Genomic DNA, 20,700 nt, shown 5'->3' with positions numbered 1-20,700 from the left:
TAACACTCATTACAGTATAGTAGTACAGTACGCAATGAAACCCCAATTGAATAAGCTGTCAGCAAACAGCTGTTTTCTTGACTAAATCCTTGCGTGGGAAGTTCGTCAAAATAATGTAGTGTGGCGTAAAAGTACATTACGTTACTTTTCCGTGTTTAGGCATGGCAAAGGGTAACTTCCCATCCTATGGATGGAATAGGAAAAGTACCTGTTTCTGTGTAGTAAGATGTAAAGAATTTTATCACACACAAGGTTAGGTGTTAAAATTAAGTTTTTAATCTTAGATCCATAACAGGCCTAGATATGTAAACTTGCAACTCGTTCTCCTCCCGTTGTGAAGCTCGGTTACTATATAGACATACCACGAACAAAACAACCTGCTTATAGCAGCTCGTATTTTCTTAAAAATGTCAGATTATTTCTTTGTTAAATAAAATGAAATAAACAAAGATTACCAAATTTGATTAAGTAAAATCCAAGAACAAGAAAACTAAAAAAGTTTTGTTATTATCCTTAAGAACTTGGGAACTTCTTATACATCCTCAACCGGTAGGCATGCAACAATAAACTAAATTATTTCTTTTTTAGCGAATTTCCCATATAGGGAATAAGCTATTACCGTAGTACTTATCGTAAGACCTGAACCCGGGACCGATTTACTTTTTTGTTTTGAGGTCCCTAGAGACCAAAAACACCATCCGTTCAAATTCATATATATATATATATATATATATCGCGCTATTGGGCACACATATAAATATAAATATTTATATTTATATTTATATATGTGTCCAATAGCGCGATAACTCGAGCAAAAATCATCCGATTTTGATGAAATTTGGTACAAAAGTGTAAACCCACGTTTATTCGAACGAGTTTGCGAACCAGTATGATCGGACTATGGGAACAGGGGTTTATGGGGTAAAAATAGGGTTTTCCCATTGTTGACCCTAAAAACTTAAAATTTAGCAATTTCTTTCCAAACCATTATGTAGAGCTTAAAAAAACAAATAATTTAGTATATTGAAGCGTTATAATGCGCCTAATGGTTACAGAGAACACTCCAAAAATCTGTAAATTTTAAATTCCTATGTTATTCTTATGGAGAATAAGTAAACTGTTGTAGTTTGCTTGTTTATGAACATATTTTGATCAAATTTGGAAAATGCATTCATTTCATACTAAACAATTACATTTTACAACAAATACCTTTTTACCCTCCCTGTTGCAGCAAACTTAAGTACTCGTTAAACTAATGTTATTTAAATAGGGAATAAATGAAATATTTTAAAGGAGACATTTTAGTGTAAATCCAGTTAGGCTAATGGAAATTCGCTTAGTCTGCAGGTTTACTGCGGCGGGAGTATTTTACTCTAAAGTCATAAGTCATTTATTTATCTAGATTTACATAAGTTATGCATTGGTTACGTCAATTACAGAAATACATAAAATATATACAAAATTCCTTATCCTGCATGCCATACATAAGCTATTTGCAATTGGTCAACACTTTAAATTTTGTTTGGAAATTCACTCATTATGCCCATGTAAAAATCTTTACCTACGACCGTTTTTTAAAGTAGCCATTTCAGTCCAGTTCTTAGAATTGAAAAGTTTCACTTTACAGCTGTTTACTTTCATATCCGCATAGTTTCATTTCATATCCGCATAGTTTTCTCATATCCACACAGGTAACGGACCAATGAGGTTCAAGTATTGAGAGAAAAGAATTCAAATTGTAATGCTTCGAACGTCAACTAATCAGCTGATCAGCTGATCAGTTGACCAATTTAATTGTTGATCCGACTTGTTCATGTTGATACTCGCGTATTCTTAATTAAGTTGGTGGAAGTCCAAAAATAAATGAAATATTTGCCGAATTGTACCTGATACAATATTATTTATGGTAAGAATTCTGCTAGCAATGTAATATTTAACGAAGTTTAACAAACACGTAATTACAGGAAATCAGCTGATTATACAACAAGTCGTTGCATCACTTTCAGTGGCAATGACAATACACGAAAACCTCTCTAAAAAGTTATCATTAGTGATTGTTAATAATTAAATCCAGATTGATAGTAATTAAAAAACGGTCGTAGGTAAAGTAGTGTACGCAACTCGCGTTAATAGTCTTTACGACACTCTTAGAAGTTTTTAAGGCACTCGCCAAGGCTCGTGCCTTAAATTTTCTACTCGTGTCGTAAAGACTCACTTAACGCAATCGTTGCGTAAACTACTATTACCTTATTCTTATTACTCGCATAAACTCATTTTCGCGTATTCCAATTGTGTTGGTTCGCGGACTGTTAGTTCGAACGTCAACTAATCAGCTGATCAGTTGACAATTTTAATTGTTGATCCAACTTTTTCCTGTTAATACCAGCGAACACAGAATAAAAAGTTGCATCCACATTCCATAAAGACCATAAAATGCACAGTTTTCCACTTTTCAAGTTTGTCGCCATTTTGGAAAATGGCCGCCATTTTTGAAATAATAGAATTAATATTTTTAACTAATTTTATGGTCTTTTTGGAATGTGGATGCAATTTTAAGACTTATTTGACTTATTTACTCTTCGCATTCTCGCTAAAGAGGCATAAGGCATAAGCCTACTTGTTTAGGAGCTACAGTATATGATGTAAAATGTACACCGGAAGTCTTTTTTCCATAGGCTGTAACTCTTAAACGAGTGGGTTTATCGAAAAAATATCAATATAAAAAAGTTTTTAAATTGCATGTTCTATCCGAAATAAAATATAGGATGTTCCATAAGAAATTTCAAAGTTGCCCGCTATTTTCAAAATATTAACTCATATTTTGAACTGCCACAAAAAATAAAGGAATGTCCCCCATTTAAAGTTTTCACTAACTCACCGTTTCCGATATCCCAATGGTGGCCTACTTGAGTTGATCACCCTGTATATGTGTATCCGTTAGCGCGATAACTCGAGCAAAAATGATCCCATTTTGATGAAATTTGGTAAAAACGTGTAAACCTACGTTTATTCTAACGAGTTCGCGAACCAGCATAATCGGACCATGGGAACAGGGGTTTACGGGGGGTTTTATGGGTAAAAAATGGGGGTTTTCAGTTTTTTCCCCTAAAACAAAAAGTTTGCAATTTATTTTTAAACCGTTTTGTAGAGCTTAAAAAAGAAGGTATTTATAAATTAAAATAGGTTGAAAAATAAGCACAAAATGGATTTAAAATCTAAATAATTAATATAATACGCTACATGAAACTTTGTCGGTTGAACTTCTCCGCCATTTCTTAACCGATTTTATCCATTGACGTCTCATTGGAAAGAGCGTGTCACGTAGATTTGCAAACTGGCCTTACATTTTTGAAAAAGTCTCTTGGGCTCTGCCCAAATGGCTGTTAAGGATCCCATGTTATCCTTTTGAAGAACATAATTGTTTACATTTTGATCAGCTGTATAATTTTAATTGCTGTTATTTAGTTTTCAATTCAATGAAACGCATTGGGTACATTTACTGATTTTGTTGAAATTAAATATTTACTATTTAAATTTACATTCGTACATATTACAATGTAAAAAACCGAGAAAGCCTGGACAATTTGATTTATTTTACCAAATAAGAAAAATGAAATGACATACTACTGCATTTCTTGAGAAATCATTGAAAGGACCGATTTGTTAACCATGGAAACATAGCAAAATCATAGAACGCCACCAAGTAGAAGAAACAGAGATAAAAAAGTACTATCGTTATCAACCTATATAATGAGGAACACCTACAGCACCAATATGAAGATTTCCACAAACAATGAACAAGAATGTTAGACGAAGTGCTACTATTTGTAGGAAACATGGACTTAACTTTATGATGATTGGCAAAGGAAACCCCTCTAAGTCTGAATTAAACTGGTACGGCAAGGACATTTATCATTAAATACAGTATATCTTACTAATATTATAAACTAGGTGAAACCCGTCGAAATCGACGGTTACTTACTTTCAAAGCTTACGCTAATTTATCTAACTGCGAAAAATTGAGTGAAATTATACATATTTCGAGCATTTAGCATTGTTTAAAGATTAGTAAGTGTAAAAACAATAATGATATTAATTGTGTTAGATATGGTCGATCATTTAATGAATAAATTATTTCCCATACATTACGTCATCGGAGTTGTTATTAAGCTATCTGGTATCTCTTCCTTTGGAAGAACGTTTAAATAGTATTAAAATCGTATTGGCGAATCTTTTCTTTTCAAACACTTCCGTGATTTCAGTATAATGCAGATTAATCTACGATTTTATTTGAAAAAATATCTGTTTGTTGGGAAGACACTTTCTAACTCCAAATGGAGGTATATCCGTTACAGTGTTAAGTTTGATTTTTCCTTTCTCACGTCGCGTCAGTTCATATCGTACTTCTGTGCCAATGAATAACCCTCTAGCACAGTTTTGAGAAATTGGTTGTGAGGTTACTGTTAAAGCTGGAATTCCTTGACATGGGGGATGTCATAGTTAGTTGTCTCAGCCTTGTCAGTTACATAAAGTTGTCAATATAATCTCTCTACGGATTGTTAGGAGCCTCCTCATTTATATGGTCGTGCAGCTTCATTGGCAACGAATAATGCGAATGACACAGTAATGTGGCATTTCCAAAAAGCAAAAATAATGATAATTGGCTGTTACGTAAATATTTACGTTTACATGCATTGTTAATCAACGTATCTTATAAAGGATGGTGTGATCTAGTTTAAAAGGAATATGACCTTTCTGTCATGACAGTAGCTGCTTGAATAGTATTTACTCAATGGGCTATTTTACAGCCAAAATCGACGTGTTATTTTCAATAATGTTACCAACCCAGTGGGCCACGGTAATATAGGCCACTGAAAATAATTTGTCAAGACAGGTACCATTTTAGGCAAGGTTTCTGTGTTTGGATGTTATTAGAAACGGTAAGAGTACAATACAATTCTTCTGCAGATGAATTTTCTGTTGGAGAATTATAAGCCGAATTATAAATGTCACAATGCGAGTATGAGCATTTTGTAACTATATTATATGGGTAAGTTACATCGAATTTTTAGGCTGCTGCTCAGTGCACCTTAAGAATATATTTTAGAGATAAATTAAATGGTTTTTGTTGCTGAGTAGCGCTAGTAAACATGCATAACCCTTTTCGTTAGTAAATGAATACATCGAAGTAACCTCTCTGAAAAGTCTGCAATATATTGCAGTTTTAGCTTGACTTTCTAAATCATGCACATATCTATCTATCTATCTATATATTAATAGGCAAGCATGTTTCTTTAAAACCTTTTTTCTCAGCTCGTGTGCATCGTAGGGAAAATCTACGCATACCGTTGGAAAGCTATTTTCCTGTAGGTGTGCAGAATCCCTTTATAAATTTAAATAGGCTCAAAGATAAGCACAAAAAATAAGTTTAAAAGTTGTAAAAAATTAACATGGATCTTATGCGTTGCTATGCTGGTTACGAAATAACAACGAAATATAAACAGAAAATCAAAACAAATGGAGGAAACTCCAATCACATGTTTTATTTACAGTGTGGGGTGAAAATAGTTAAGTGAGTACATTACATATTTTTGGTCGAGTTTCGACCACTGGACGACCTCTAGTATATATAATTCTGTAAGACCAAATTTTTACCAGAAAATTGTAGACGTCTGGAAAGTCGCAGAAAAGTGGGAGAGGTCTTAAATTAAAGGTCTTGACCCCAGGGACTCGGGAAAAATAGCAGAATTTCCATAAAGTTACCAGAAAACGAGGTATAACGTAAAATATCCACCATAAGAAATGCATGGGGACTGATAAACTTCTGCATTCTATCAGCTGTTACTTATTTATTTGCAATGTTTACATTTATTCCGAAAGTCAATGTTGGTAAATAACGTTTCAAAATGAATTGTGTTTAATTTTTTTGTTTTCCGTTTTTATAATGAGTGAAGTAACTAGACAGGGTAGGGGAAGACCTGCAAGACGTGGAAGAGTATCCAGGAATTCAACAGACTTAAGAAATGCAAACGAGAACGTCATGTAGGGCCTAACTGTGAATAAAATCCAGAAGCTGTTTTACAACCTGTCTTTAGAAGAACGCTGGAAAATGAGTTGAGTGTTGTTTCTCACAATCTAAGTCCTCTTAGCACTTGCATGCATTGTGGCGCATTTCACTTCGCAGAGGAGGCCGCAAATGGACATTTCAACGCATGTTGCCACAATGGACATTCCACAACCACAAGTAAATGACGAACTGTTTTTACACGATTCGAACTTCATAAAAACACAAGGCAATATAACAGTGCAATGGTTTTTGCGTCGCTTTCCGCTACACAAAAAGAGATTCCGGGAAATGGGCCTTTCTGTCTATACTGAATATTCAGGGACAAATTCATAGATATATTTCTGACTTACTACCGCGAAATGGGGAGTTGCCTTCATAACAATTAATAATAATTTTAACCTTTACATTTGGTTCTCAAAATTGAAACTATAACAGAATTCGTAAGATTACAAAACAAATCTTCAATTTTAAACTAGAAAAGATGTGCAATGTTTGGCTGTATGATTTCAGCTCTGATTCGTCGTTCTCCGGGCTAAGGCCACAGAAAACGTGTTTTCTGTGCTCAGGCCAAACCGTGTGCACGTTTCCATTTGTTAATATGTTGTGTTATTGATTTAATAATTATTTTTCAATTGTATTTTTCATTGACACATCAGAAGCAACTTATATACGACTCCAACGGAAGGAAAACCAAGATATAAAACAAGAAACACTGTTAATTTTAAGTAACATAAAATTGATAATTTTAAAAACATATTTCGAATATTTGTATGTTTATATATGGGTTTTAATTGTAGTCTAAATTAGGGGCTATGGCCCCTACAGGCCACTAGTCCTTATATATAATTCTGTAAGACAAAATCTTTACCAGAAAATTTTGGACGTCTGGTAAGTCGCAGAAAAGTGGGAGGGGTTTTAAATTAAAGGTCTTGAACCCAGGGACTCGGGAAAAATAGCAGAATTTCCATAAAGTTACCAGAAGACTAGATATAACGTAAAATGTTCTCCATAAGAATAGCATTAGAAGCCATTTTCTGCTAATTTTTGTTTACTTCATACAGCTGATCGTGAAGCCAGTACGCAATGTTAACATTTGGATTTTACTTATTTGCCAGTAAGTTCAGCAATGTACTATATAAAACCAGGGATAACGTTACCTATAATAATTAAGACTTTTTAGTTACGTTATATAGAATATGGAAATATATTATTTTACTGTGAAACTTTTCAAACTTGTGTTTAGCAAGAAATAACCACATTGAATAAATAATAACGAGCTACCTTAATAAATCAGTATTTATTCACAACCAAAATTATATGTTTGCTGCCTTTATAGTGTGGCCTTGCTTTAGCAGAGTTAAATCTATGTAGTGATTCGAATGATTTATTGAAAATAACATCAACAAAGACAAACAACAAACTGTTTTTTACACAAAAGATATGGCATATATACAGGGATATCTATTCTGACACATAGATAATATATTTCTTTGTTTGTTTAAATATTAGAATAATTTGTTTTATATTATTGAGCATTTTAGGGACTTATGTCTCTACAAGCCACTAGTTTCTACATAAATATTGTAAAATGTTTTATCCAGTTGCTGTAAACTACTATTATTTTAACAAAATATGGACACGGCTCAAAAGTGATAAAATGATTCTCAACAGATTTCATAATGAAACGTTATATTGCAAAACATGACATGATACAGAATAAAATCAATTTTAAAATCAGAAAATAATATTGCAAATACTTCTTTTGGACAGTTCAGTAACTCCCAATAAACGTGTGTTGTTTAAAATACAATCAATTTAAAAATCAACAGCTGTTTCATTAAAAAGTATTATTCACATGGCCAAAATGTAAACAAATCTGTGGAGGGATCTTAAAAGGTTTCTGGGGCAGAGCCCTAAGCTAATTTACTTCGTTTTTCTTTTGATAACTCATCTACAGACAAAGACCTTTCTTAGGACACCTCTACCTAGTTTCTACGCCCAGCCGTTCTCTCAAATTAGTGGAGACAAAGTTTCCAATTAAATATTTAGATTCCCCCATGTTAATCTTATGGGAGAAAACCCAACTTTGATGGAAGATCCAGCCCGAACTAATAAAGATTTCAAAAAAATAAAAACACTTTGTAAAACTACAGATAAGGGCCATTCTTTTGACACTTTAATCATACAAATCGGTCCAAAAATGAGGGAGGAGTTCTGTTCACAAAAACCGGGAAACACTTTTCATACGAACTGCGCCTCGCAGTTAAAACGCACCCTCGAAAGGGGGGGGGGGTCAACGTCCTAAGGTTGTTTAGGCCTAAATTAATATTTCGGTTGGAAATCAATAATTAATTACGTTATTAATATATGTCTCTGTTTGAAGTAAAGTAAAATATCAAATAATTTTTGATTTGTTATTTATACATACGAGCTGGTGGCCCGTCCTACGTACGGGAATCGAGTTTTCAACTAAAACGGAATAATTCAGAACATCTAGTTTACACGCATAGACACAAATTCTGGCAGTTTTAATGGGGAAGATCACCTTATAAACAAATGTCACGTGACCAACTATTTCTTCCATCCGAATATAGACCTATAATATAGCGATATGCATTTTAAATCCGATAATTTTACCATAAAACAGCATTTGTGTCGATTTGAAAAATCTTGAAGTAAAATTGTTGACCGATTCACACTGGTTTTGAGTAGAGTAGCTACATGCCACCTCCAATTGCATATACTACTTATGTACTTACCGTACCTTATCTTACCTCCGTGACCACTGAAACCTTATGAGATGCTTGCCTCCCATTCTCTTCTATCCCCTGCCTCTTCAAAATTTAGATCCTAGTCTGAGAATGCATTTCATAACTTGGTATTTCCCGTCTATCGTGTGGTACTCCTTGGAATATACTTTTTAAAAGTTTATGCACAGCCTGTCCATCCAAACTTTACCTACTTCTGGAAAGCATCCCTATATTTGGGTGTTAACACATTTCTCTTAGCTCTCTGTTTTTTTTTTTTTTTTTTTTTTTTTTTTTTATATATATTTCGACCTCCGGGCCGTTTTCTTGATCTGGTCTGTATATCCCCGTAGTACTGATGATGCAGAAACTTGGGCACTGACCAAAAAACCGAAAAACCTTAATGCTGGGTTAGATAATAAAGTGCAGAGAAAATATTATTTTCTCTGCACTTTATTATCTAACCCAGCATTAAGGTTTTTCGGTTCTTTGGTCAGTGCCCAAGTTTCTGCATCATCAGTACTACGGGGATGGTATGAGTCAACTTTGGTTTCTACTGCGCCCTGCAGTTTATTTGACAGTTTTATAGATACCTACTACACCGATTGACGCTTTCATTACTAACCAAAATTTTGGTATGCCGACATACTCACAATCAAACATACAGAAAAAGAAGTATCACACGTAAACCACTTATACGAGGCATGTTTTTTAAGTAAGTACCGTTTTTAAATTTCTCCGTTCCAGCACTGCGATTGGAATTTTGGACATTTGCGCTGTAAATGTGCATCTATTGGCTAGCCCTAGCCGGAAATTCGACAAAAATCGGCCCTGTTTACATCCGGTTTCGAGCAATTCAAAATGGTGCCGCCAAATGAGACTGCCGCCGACTGTGAAGTGCGCGCTGTAATTAGATTTTTAAGTGCTAAAGGTGTGAAATCCATTGAAATTTATCGACAGATTAGTGAGGTGTATGGCGAGAACATTATGAGTGACGGAATGGTACGCAAGTGGGTAAGGGCATCTAAAGACGGCCCCACCAACGTCCATCATGAGCAACGCACTGGGCGGCGTCAATGTCCCCAGTACCCAGTGCGTTGCTCATCATGAACGTTGGTGGCGCCGTCTTTACCCACTTGCGTACCATTCCGTCACTCATAATGTTCTCGCCATACACCTCACTAATCTGTCGATAAATTTCAATGGATTTCACACCTTTAGCACTTAAAAATCTAATTACAGCGCGCACTTCACAGTCGGCGGCGGTCTCATTTGGCGGCACCATTTTGAATTGCTCGAAACCGGATGTAAACAGGGCAGATTTTTGTCGAATTTCCTGCTAGAGCTAGCCAATAGATGCACATATACAGCGCAAATGTCCGAAATGCCAATCGCAGTGCTGGAACGGAGAAATTTAAAAACGGTACTTACTTAAAAAACATACCTCGTATCTTAAACAATTAAGCGACAAACTGCTGAAAAAATATTTCCTAAATATGAGTTGAAATTTGCAATGCATAAACTAAATACTTACACAGATTGCATTTACGTTAAAACTTGATTAAACGCAAGTGTTTGAGATGTTTAGTTAATAACACATTTCCTGATAACGCAGATCCTTACGGTAGGTATGTGCGCGTGTGTTAGACACAAGAACAAACACTGAAAATCTTCAAAAATATTGTTCAAAATGGTTCTTTGTGCTGGAAATATATAAACACCTTATCTACCCTATGTTAAAAAAATCTAAAATCTTATAACTCATTGAGCGAAGCTCTTATACGTCGACTCTTATGCATTTCGTAATATGCAATCTCCTCCTATACGGCTGAAGTAATCATTTTCAAATTTTGCATGGTGATAAAGACCATATATCGGTGAGTGCTAACAACTATATGGCGTTAAAAAAACTCTTTAAGGAATCCCCCCCACTGGCTCTAAAAATTTGTATGTAATCTTAATGGACGCAGTATTTGACACAAAAACAAAGACACAAGATCAGCTGTTGACTTATTAAAGGACTTAACTGAAACGGCTACTTTAAATAAGGTCGTAGGTAAAAGGAATTACTGTAACTGTTATCACCGATATTAGAACAGAAACGGTATGGTTCATAAACATAAAAAATGATGTCACTTTCTTTTTATTATAATAATAGTTGTTTTATTACAAATCCAGTTATTTTATTATAATAAACCTTTCAATTGGAAGTCAACTATACTTTTTATACTAAATAAATTGTTGTTAATTTAATTCCCTCATCAGTAGATTGAAATATATATAAAAATAGTCACACAATGTCCACAAAATGTCAATATCAAGCAGCTGATTCGAATCCTACCTGGTGTTTTCTAGTTATGTTTAATTTTTTTACTCCTATTATGGATACTATAATAAAAAGTGTTCCAATAGTTACCTACATGAATAACGAAACCCGGTTCTTATAAAAAAAGTTGACCCATAAATTGAACTAGGTATATGTTGCTTGAAATCGAGCAATCGCAAAGAAGTACATAAAGGAGCTATTTAATTCCTATTTAATTAAATGTCCGCAATAAACCTTTGAACAAGAGCTATTTAAAAACAAATAACTTGTTTAAGAACAAATATAGGTTATAAATTCCGATGAGTTTAAAAGAGTCAACTCAAAGATTACGTAACTTATGATAATACTCACAATGTACTTACCAGTTCAACATAATCAACATTTCTTGTAAATATTTTATCATGTTTCAAAAGCTGATCTGGCTTTTAGCATGGTGGAAGGAAAAAACATAGGTGTGCTATTCCCGTCATATTCTGACGTCACTTGGATTGCAAACAAAAGATCACCTGATTATAACTGTCAAATTAGTATATGTATTTGTTTTGATTTGGTTGTTATTGTTTTTATAATGTGTGTTTTTATAAAAAAAACATTAACAATCAAATCAAAACAAATACATACTAATTTGACAGTTACAATCAGGTGATCTTTTGTTTGCAATACAAGTGACGTTAGAATATGACGGGAATAGCACACCTATGTTTTTCCATCCACCATGGGCTTTTAGTGTGTTGTAGAAATGTTTCCCACTTATAGTCACAATAGGTTCTCCATGTTGGTCTTTGTCAATGATAATGTAGTTTGCGTTGTATCACCCATTGTCGCCAGTACATTTACAAATTTCAGTCTTTATTTTAATAGCACCAAATAACCATTAACTACCTGATTTTCTGCATAACCTCTCTGTCACAATTTTACAATTAACATATGTCCTTCTTCTCACTTTAAATTTCTGACAACATTTGGAGTTTCATAACAATATTTGTTTCCCATGTTAATCTTATGGAGAAATACGAAACTTTAAAGGGCCCCAGGTCCTCACTCTCTAATTATTTCCCTAAAAAGAAAGTTTCTTGCACAACTTCACATTATGCTCTTTCCAATGACACCAAAAACATGTCAATCGGTTCAGTAATTTCGGAGAAGTAATTGTCACAAAAACCTGCTTGCGTACCTATTTAATAAGTATAGATACAAAATTAGGTACATCAATCTCCTTAAAACCAAATCACAAATCCTTCAATCACTCAAAAGTCACAATAAATCATTAATAAAAACACAAACATAAGCTGTTATAAACTTTAGAAAATTGCTATGCCTTTTTAATAGTGTGTCATCAAAATATATAAAAAAAACAACATTTCATTTCATATAATTTTATTCATTTCAGCACATCAATACAGGAATAGCGATCTATACTATATAAAGTTGGAAATGATTAATTTACCAAGTATCGAAATATAAGAAGGTTTCTACTGACTTATACAATCCCCGCCCATAGAACAGGCACCCTGCTATAGTTCGGCCACTTAGAAAGCGACCTCCTCCAGCATTGGTTTAGCATTAGCGCGCAGGTCGTTTTCTAAGCGGCCGAACTATAGTTAAATATCAAGATATCTCTTTTTACCCAAGACAAGGTCAGTTAGTGAAAGTAATCATTTTAACAAAGATAATAATAGTTATTTGTGCAACTAGTGAGCAAAGTGATAAATTGACTCACTCGAGAGAAATACTTACTCACGAGCCGTAGGCGAGTGAGGAATGTTTTCTCGAGTGAGGCAATTGCACTTTGCACTCGAGCTGCACATTATATTTTTCCTACAATTACCATAAAACAAATAAATTGGTAAAGAAACGTAACATATTTTTACACAGAAGTGAACTTTTAATATGACATTTAATGATACAACAGTAAAACAGCTGACCAGCTGATTTACAGCCAGTGCTGCCAACGTATTTCGCGCACATACGACCTTGTCTGCATGTTACGCGCTCACTAGTTTGTGCCTTCACGTTGCAAATCTGGAGTGAGACAAAGTAATTAGAGTGAGACAATGTTAACATTGTCTCACTGATGAGCGAATTAGCCACTTTGCTTTCTCAAATCAGTGAGAGAACATGTACATTGTTAGGTAACTGTAGGAAAACAGTATTTTTTTACCAGGCAGAAGTACAAACAAATATTAAAAATGTAAGAAAACATCTTCATAAAAACAATAAAATTATCTTAATTTAATAATCTAAATGAGAAAAAAATTTAAATACTGACGTTTAAAATAAATGTTAAACTAATCAACATAATGGATCTAAACTGATTTGTCTCCACTTCTTCAGCCTCCTCTCCCCCAACCTCCATGCCTCCATCGCCATCCACCCTGTCATCAGGCCTGGATATAACAGAACAAAAATTAATATTAAAAACAGTATTCTGAACAGAACAAGAATCTTTTTATGCATACTTCTATCATTATTTAATGTAGGCTACTCAGTGTCGTACTGAGGGGGGGGGGGACGGTTTGCACTAGGCCCCACACCAACATAGGCCTCCAAATCAGGGCCGTATTCCCCTAACGGTGGACACTGCGATTGCCAAGGGCTTCGGCCTGGGAAGGGGACTCACTTGGGGCCTCAAAAGAATGCTTTTTCTCTTGGAAAATTTTCCCACAATCTGTTAGAATTAGGGGGTACAATAATCCAAGTTTGTCTTGTATTCTCATGATAGCCGAAAGCATCTGCAAAGATTGCGTGATCGAAATTTACGACTACCCGCATACATTTCCTAAAAAACAAAAGCAAATTTTTGGGCACATCTCCAGTTAAAATGCTGGTTAAATACTAGTAATTCAGGAGGGTTATGCGACATAGGCTTGGGGACACGGCCCTGGATTTATAAGTATTAAATTTAAGTAAATGGCAAAACTTACCATTAGTTAGTTCTCTTCAATCTTAGTCTTTACTTCGCCCCATCCTCCATCTCCTCTTCCTCTGACACCTCTCCCCTGTATTCTCCAATGTCGGCGGATATTAATTACAACGCCCCCATTTTACTGGTAGGCTTCAGTTCTGTACAGAAATATTGCAAAAAATAGTGTTATAAAAATACTTTGAGTCCAACAAATAATACAAGTCTGTACACTCCTTTCTATATTTGTGATATTCAAATAGGTACAGCTAATAGGAAAATGTTTGAGCAAAACTGGGTCAAGTTAGTACAAATATTATAATTTGTAACAATAATTTGGTTTAGACAAAATAAATTGGTTTAACACGTTCGCTACCACAATTATTTAAAATTTACGTTCGCATAGACCAGCGACGCAATTGTGCGTCGACTCGTTTCTCACAATAGACCACCGACGCATATTTGCGTCAGCTGATCATATTGAAATAGACTAACGACACACACTTGCGTCGGTGTTCAATGTTATTAATCAGCGTATTTCTTAGCAACGGTCTATTTTAAAGCCCTGATTTTATCGTATCAGTCTAGAGGGATATCTGCCGCGAATGTGCGTCGCTTGGTCTGTGGATATGACGATTGGTTACGTCACACAACAGTTGGCAACATTGTTGTTTACATTGTGCATTCCGCGACATCTCAGAACAGATGTAAACGTTATAACCTTTGCAGTTTTGGCGAGTGTTTGGAGTTTCTTTATTTGTTTGAGTAAAAGCTTGAAACAACCAAATTTACAACGACGCTTAAACGTGCGTCGCCTGGTCTATTGAAACGAAAATGTAGGTAATCTTTTTATCTGGATTTTATTAAATAGACTGATCGACGCATATATGCGGCGTTTTAAAATTTGCTCAAAACGATAAATAAAAACAATATTTATTGCTTACTAATTCACTTAAGGTCAATATGAAGTCAATTAGTCCATTTAAACGATATTTCTCTTTTGGTCTGTTGGCAATGTTATTCCTATATCACTTGGTCTGTAACCAATGTCATGATCATTCCTTTTGGTCTGTAGGAGTGACTGGACCGACGCATATGAGCGTCGCTCGGTAGCGAACGTGTTCAACATTAATTCTTTGTTATTTCCCAATTTGCAAAAATGCAAGCTCTAGCCTAATTAAGACATTTCCAAACAACATGTTTCGAGATGTAATCCAAATGCATTTTAAGTAGGGGCCTAGTTTTGAATGTTTATAAAAAAACTATAAATTTGCATAAAGATTAATTATCCTTATGTTCCACCAAAAACTATTAATAATAGTTTATTTGTGTGTAGGTAACTAGTAGGCGAAGTGGCACTTTGCTACACATGAGAGAAATGTTTACGCACGAGCCGTAGGCGAGTGTGGAAAGTTTGTCGAGTGCAGCAATGGCAGTTTTCACTTGTGTTACACATTATATTTACCCTACAGTTACCATAAAACATATAAATAATTAGTTGTTCAAACTCTGTTCAACACAAAATGCAAATGATTCAGTTTGGATCAGTGTCTATGGTTGTCGATAATATGGAACCCACCCAAATATGGACAGTAGGCCTAGGACATAAAAATGTTCTTTCCATTTATGATAATCCAACCTAACATAACCGCCACAAAGCGCTGTATAGCCTATCTGTAGCCTCCGGATAACACTTACCAAAGTACCGATTTGAACTTTGAATAACTTAGTTAACAAACATAGCCTAGAATCTATCACAAAGGGGAAAGAATGTTGACTCACCTCACTTAAGTTATGGTTAGACCAAGGAACATTATCACGGCAGTATGGTAATTGCCTCCAGGGTCCACAACTCTGGTCTCTCTTTCTCTCTCATCTGCTGTGATGTCGATGGCAATGTCGTCCAGAAAGGTTAGTCCTCTTAACTTATTGGTTCAAGACAATATTTAAAATAGAGACCAATTTGGGTTCAGGTCAAATTACAGCCTTTGCTCCAGGATCATCTATAAAATTAACATTGATGTCATCAGCAATGAATGATATAATCCAAGTCTAGTCTTACACCAAATACAAACAGCTCTAGAATATTTTACAGCACTTAAGTTTACGTCCTACACTCATTCCAATGAATATATTTCTTTAATACTTTCTTTCTTATTACTTGGCGACCATACAAAGTAGCCTAGGTATTTTAAGCCAAGTACGAATGGAAATGAGTGTAGGATCAGGATGAGTGGCGCGATCTTGTAGTCTTGTTAGTGACTAAGGCCGACATTCCTTAGACACAGCTGTTAATTAATAGCCCATACAGCTAATGGCAACTAAGGGACCTACAGTTTATAGTGGAATCCGAACCACATTATTGCCTTGGTCTATATACGAATTGGTCTAATTATCTGGATAGTACTGCGGATAGTCGTAGTACTCACTCAAGCGGACGTTAATCCACACCGGGGAGTATCGCATCCACAGTGCATGCCTATAAATATCCACAATTCGTGACCTCCTAGTAGCTGAAGCTGGATTACAGGACGACGCCACCCGTCCCAGTCATATTGATTATTTCATTCGATAAACTTAGGCCTATATCAATTTTGGGTAGGCAGAGGATACGCGTCCGGTAACCGGACGTGGATTAGACGTCCGGCAATTACTGTCATAACCTAACCTAACCACCAAACTTGCTGATAGTGAAAAAATCGAATTAAGGTGAAATTCTTTCTCTATAAAAAAAATTATAAATGCCAAAAATTCTAATAAAAGATGTACAGTTAAGAATAAATGGTATTCAATGCAAAACTCTTCGACAAAAAGTTAAAGTCATCAATGGGATTCGAACCCTGGACCTCTTGCATATCAGCCGAGCACCTTATCCACTACACCACGAACACCGATGGCTGGTCATTGTATTGTTGTGGTTAAGGCGTTCCAGGCTCCCGCAACCCCATGACGTCATTGCCGTACGCCTTATCCACGTCCGGTTACCGGACGCGTATCCTCTATGTTTTGGGCAATGTAAGGGTGAAACCTAACCTAACTAACGGAATGAAATATTCAAAATATTAAATAGGCTAACTTATGTATTATCTTTCATTTGAATGAATAAAGGACATAAACTAAAGTGCAGCCGAATATTTTTACATAAACAAATTCTTAAAGTTGACACTGGGTCAATGGGAATAAGAGACAATCCTAATAGCCTAGGGATATGCCTATTCAAACATTTGCTACAATATTGCTTGATGATTCAGAATTAGCCTACGAATAAGCTGTATCTTAAGTTCTTGTTGGTGTCTTACTTTACCTTCTTGTTGGTGACTTACCTAAAGTGTCTGTTATCATGTTGATTAGCCTACATAACCTACCTATACAAATTATTTTACATTTTTTACCTTAAAAACTATTGTTTGTAACACACGAGTCACCAATTTTCCTGTAAGCAAGGAAAGAAATAAAAAAGATAAATATTTACAATATAAAAGTTAGGTTAATAATAACTTAACTTAATGCTTAGTCAAAATGGCCAGCTTATCATTATTCATTGTCCGTCCGGTCCGCCGGAATCGGAATTCGGAATTAAATATTGCGACATTGCGACTCGTGAGTTGAGGAACTGAACGATGAATTAGAACAACTCCTTTTCAAGAGTAGCTCCGAAGAACGGGAGCTTGTCGATATACTGGGACTATTTCAGTGTCGACATAGTGAAACTATTTCATTGTCGACAATATGGGATGTCGACAATTTGTGGTGTCGATCATTTGCGACGTCGGTTATTTGGGATGTCGGTTAAGTGGGAATATTCCAGTGTCGACAAACTGGGAATAATTCAGTTTCGATCAATTTCTACGGTTGTCGATATTATGGAACCCACCCTTATTGTACAAGAAGAGTACGATTGCAAGTTATAAATAGTTTGGTTGGCAGAACCGTCAACTTCCGACTCTTTATTGTACTTCCTATTCCTTTCCTCCCAACAAAGTCACTCCCACTCCACTCCCACTCCCTTCCCTACTGTTGTTTGTTGTTACGGGACGGGATTGGATTTTTGTAATCGTATCGTATCAGTATAGCGCCATAATTTTGTACCGTACCTATGTTTCTTCCGTGGTAAATTATACTTCAGTCTTCAGTGTCGCTACAGTGTTTAATATTTCATCTATAATCATGTTTGAGCCAGGTAATTATTACAGTTTAACTATTTCATAATACGTTTGGCGTAGCCTCTGTTGCAATAAGTTATTTTAGGAACATGTTTGGAAAGCCAATTATAATTAGTGATAGGCCTAGGCCTATACAATTGATAGTGATCGATGTTATTTAAACTTGGCTATATGAAACAAGGTACATGCAAGTAAAAGTACCGTAGGCCTATACAAAATAAAACGAGGTTGCATTGATATTGAATTGACATATAAGTTAATAACTAAATAGGTCTAGGGCCTAGGGTATTCGTAAGTCAATGGTTTTAGGTTCTCCATCCTTAGGCCTAGGTATAGGCTAGCCATGCTCATACTAAGTTAAAACGCTAACTTAGTTTATAAAATATGATTGCAAAGCTAACTTAACATATTTTATCAATATGAAAAATAATAGGCTAAGTTATCAAGGTTATAACTTAACTTAGTGGCCTAACTTATATGATGAATTTATATGTTTAGGCCTGCACCAAATTGAATAACTTAAGCTAAGTTTAAGTAGCCTAAGTTAAGCTTCCTGCCTAGGCTAACTTACTTCTTAAGTTAAGGTTAGGCAGCAAAACTGATATCAGACTCCCATCACATTAGGCCTAGCCTATTGATTGTTACAATCGATAGGTATAACTTAGAAATTTTGGGGGTTTGGTTAGATTTGGTTGATAAATCTATTCCTGCAAATTTTAAGCTTTAGGCCTATTTCTAAGTTTGATATTCCGATGAGTTGGATACCCTACTGTACCTATTTAAGATTTTTTATCCAGGCCTAGCGGGGACATATTTCCGAATAATTTAGGCGGACTGGGTGCCAGCCAAGGCGGCAAATTTTAGGGGCGGAAAAATTTTGGGAGTAAAAAGTAATAAATACCCCCGCCGCAGTAAACCTGCAGACTAAGCGAATTTCCATTTGCCTGACTGGATTTACACTATAAAATGTCTCCTTAAAAATATCACATTTATTCCCTATTTAAATAGGTTAACATTATTTTAACGAGTACTTAGGTTTGCTGCAACTGGGAGGGTAAAAAGGTATTTTTTTTTGTAAAATGTAATAGTTTAGTATAAAATGAATTTATTTTCCAAATTTGATAAAAATATATGTTCATAAACAAGCAAACTACAAAAGTTTGCTTGTAAGACTTCCAAAGTTTACTTTCATAAGAATAACATGGAAATTTTAAATTTACAGATTTTTGGAATTTTCTCCGTAACCGTTAGGCGCATAATAACGCTTCAATATACTAAATTATTTGTTTTCTTTTAAGCTCTTCAAAATGGTCTAGAGAGAAATTTAGAAAATTAAAGTTTTTAGGGTCAAAAAAGAGAAAAACCCATTTTTACACCATAAAACCCCCCATAAACCCCTGATCCCATGGTCCGATTATGCTGGTTCGCGAACTCGTTCCAATTAATGAAGGTTTACACGTTTGTACCAAATTACATTAAAATCGGATCAATTTTGCTCGAGTTATCGCGCTAACGGACACATATATATATGAATTTGAACGGATGGTGTTTTTGGCCTCTGGGGACCAAAAAAAACAGTAACGAAAAAGTAAATTGGTCCCGGGTCTAGGTCTAATTATTCTGGGAACGGCAAAACAGCCATTTGAAATTTTGATTAAACTTAAGTATGCAATTATTTTAGAACACATTTTAGTTAAACAAAAGTCAATAGTTTAGCACAAGGCTGTGCTGAGTTTTCCGTGCTGCCCTATTGGTCTGGCAGACACGCGTGCCGCGGGAGCGGGTTGCCGGCCGCTGCGTAGTGGCGAATGATAGATAGTGGTAGTAAACATTTGTTTCATTTCAAGGCCAATAGCACGTCTCTCAAGTGGATCTGACTAAAAGTGTTCAATGGAAAGTGTTATAAGACCCCTTGTATATGGACATGATTATAATTACTGATTGGATTAAAACGTTGCATTCCGTGTATCCAAGTCAAAATCACGTTTTGCATAAAAAAGTTGCAAAAAAATGTCCATTAAAAGGGCTCTAAAAGTATAGTAAATTTGTTGATGTAGCATGCAATATTACGAATTATTATTCTATAAAATCAGCTGACAGTGTATGTATTGGCCATTGAGGTGATATTAGTGAGGTCGGGAGAGCGGACAGTGTTACAGTGTCTGCAGGCGCAGATACTTAAATACGTCCCTGAGGCCTAGTATAAGTGGCTTGAAGTAAAAAGCTAGCTTAGGACCCTAGGTTTTCTTAAAATTCATCATAGGACCTAGTTTCCATAGGCTACAGTTTTTTTTTAATAAGTTAGCTAAGTTATTTTAATACTTTCAACTGAAATGGCGACCATACGAAGGTAGGTAAAACCCATTTTAAGCCGATTATGAATGGAGATGAGTGAGTGCCACGATCTTGTAGTCTTGTTAGTGACTGAGGCAGACATGTTCCTTAGACAGGATTGTTAACTAATAGCTTTGACTATTAATAAAACAACTAGACAT

At 35.2% G+C, this 20,700-nt stretch overlaps 1 long non-coding RNA gene across 2 annotated transcripts; it reads right to left on the bottom strand.

The window, feature by feature from the left end:
* Positions 1-12,538: 12,538 nt before the first annotated feature.
* Positions 12,539-17,408, bottom strand: LOC128992418 (uncharacterized). 2 transcript variants are annotated; one of them, XR_008490715.1, is made up of 4 exons: positions 17,366-17,408; positions 15,825-16,045; positions 14,065-14,203; positions 12,539-13,527 (listed from the first exon to the last, which is right to left on the bottom strand). It is a non-coding gene; the product is annotated as an uncharacterized LOC128992418 (long non-coding RNA). The 2 variants fall into 2 exon arrangements; XR_008490714.1 differs by lacking the exon at positions 17,366-17,408 and having other exon boundaries at positions 15,825-16,206.
* Between the last annotated feature and the right edge of the window lie 3,292 nt (positions 17,409-20,700).

This window comes from Macrosteles quadrilineatus, unplaced genomic scaffold (assembly GCF_028750875.1).
Source record: "Macrosteles quadrilineatus isolate MER2022 unplaced genomic scaffold, UCM_ALF_1.0 Scaffold_4__1_contigs__length_99947679, whole genome shotgun sequence".
Lineage (NCBI taxonomy): Eukaryota > Metazoa > Arthropoda > Insecta > Hemiptera > Cicadellidae > Macrosteles > Macrosteles quadrilineatus.
Note: the sequence above shows the minus strand (reverse complement) of the source record. Positions and strands in the feature narration are given on the sequence as shown.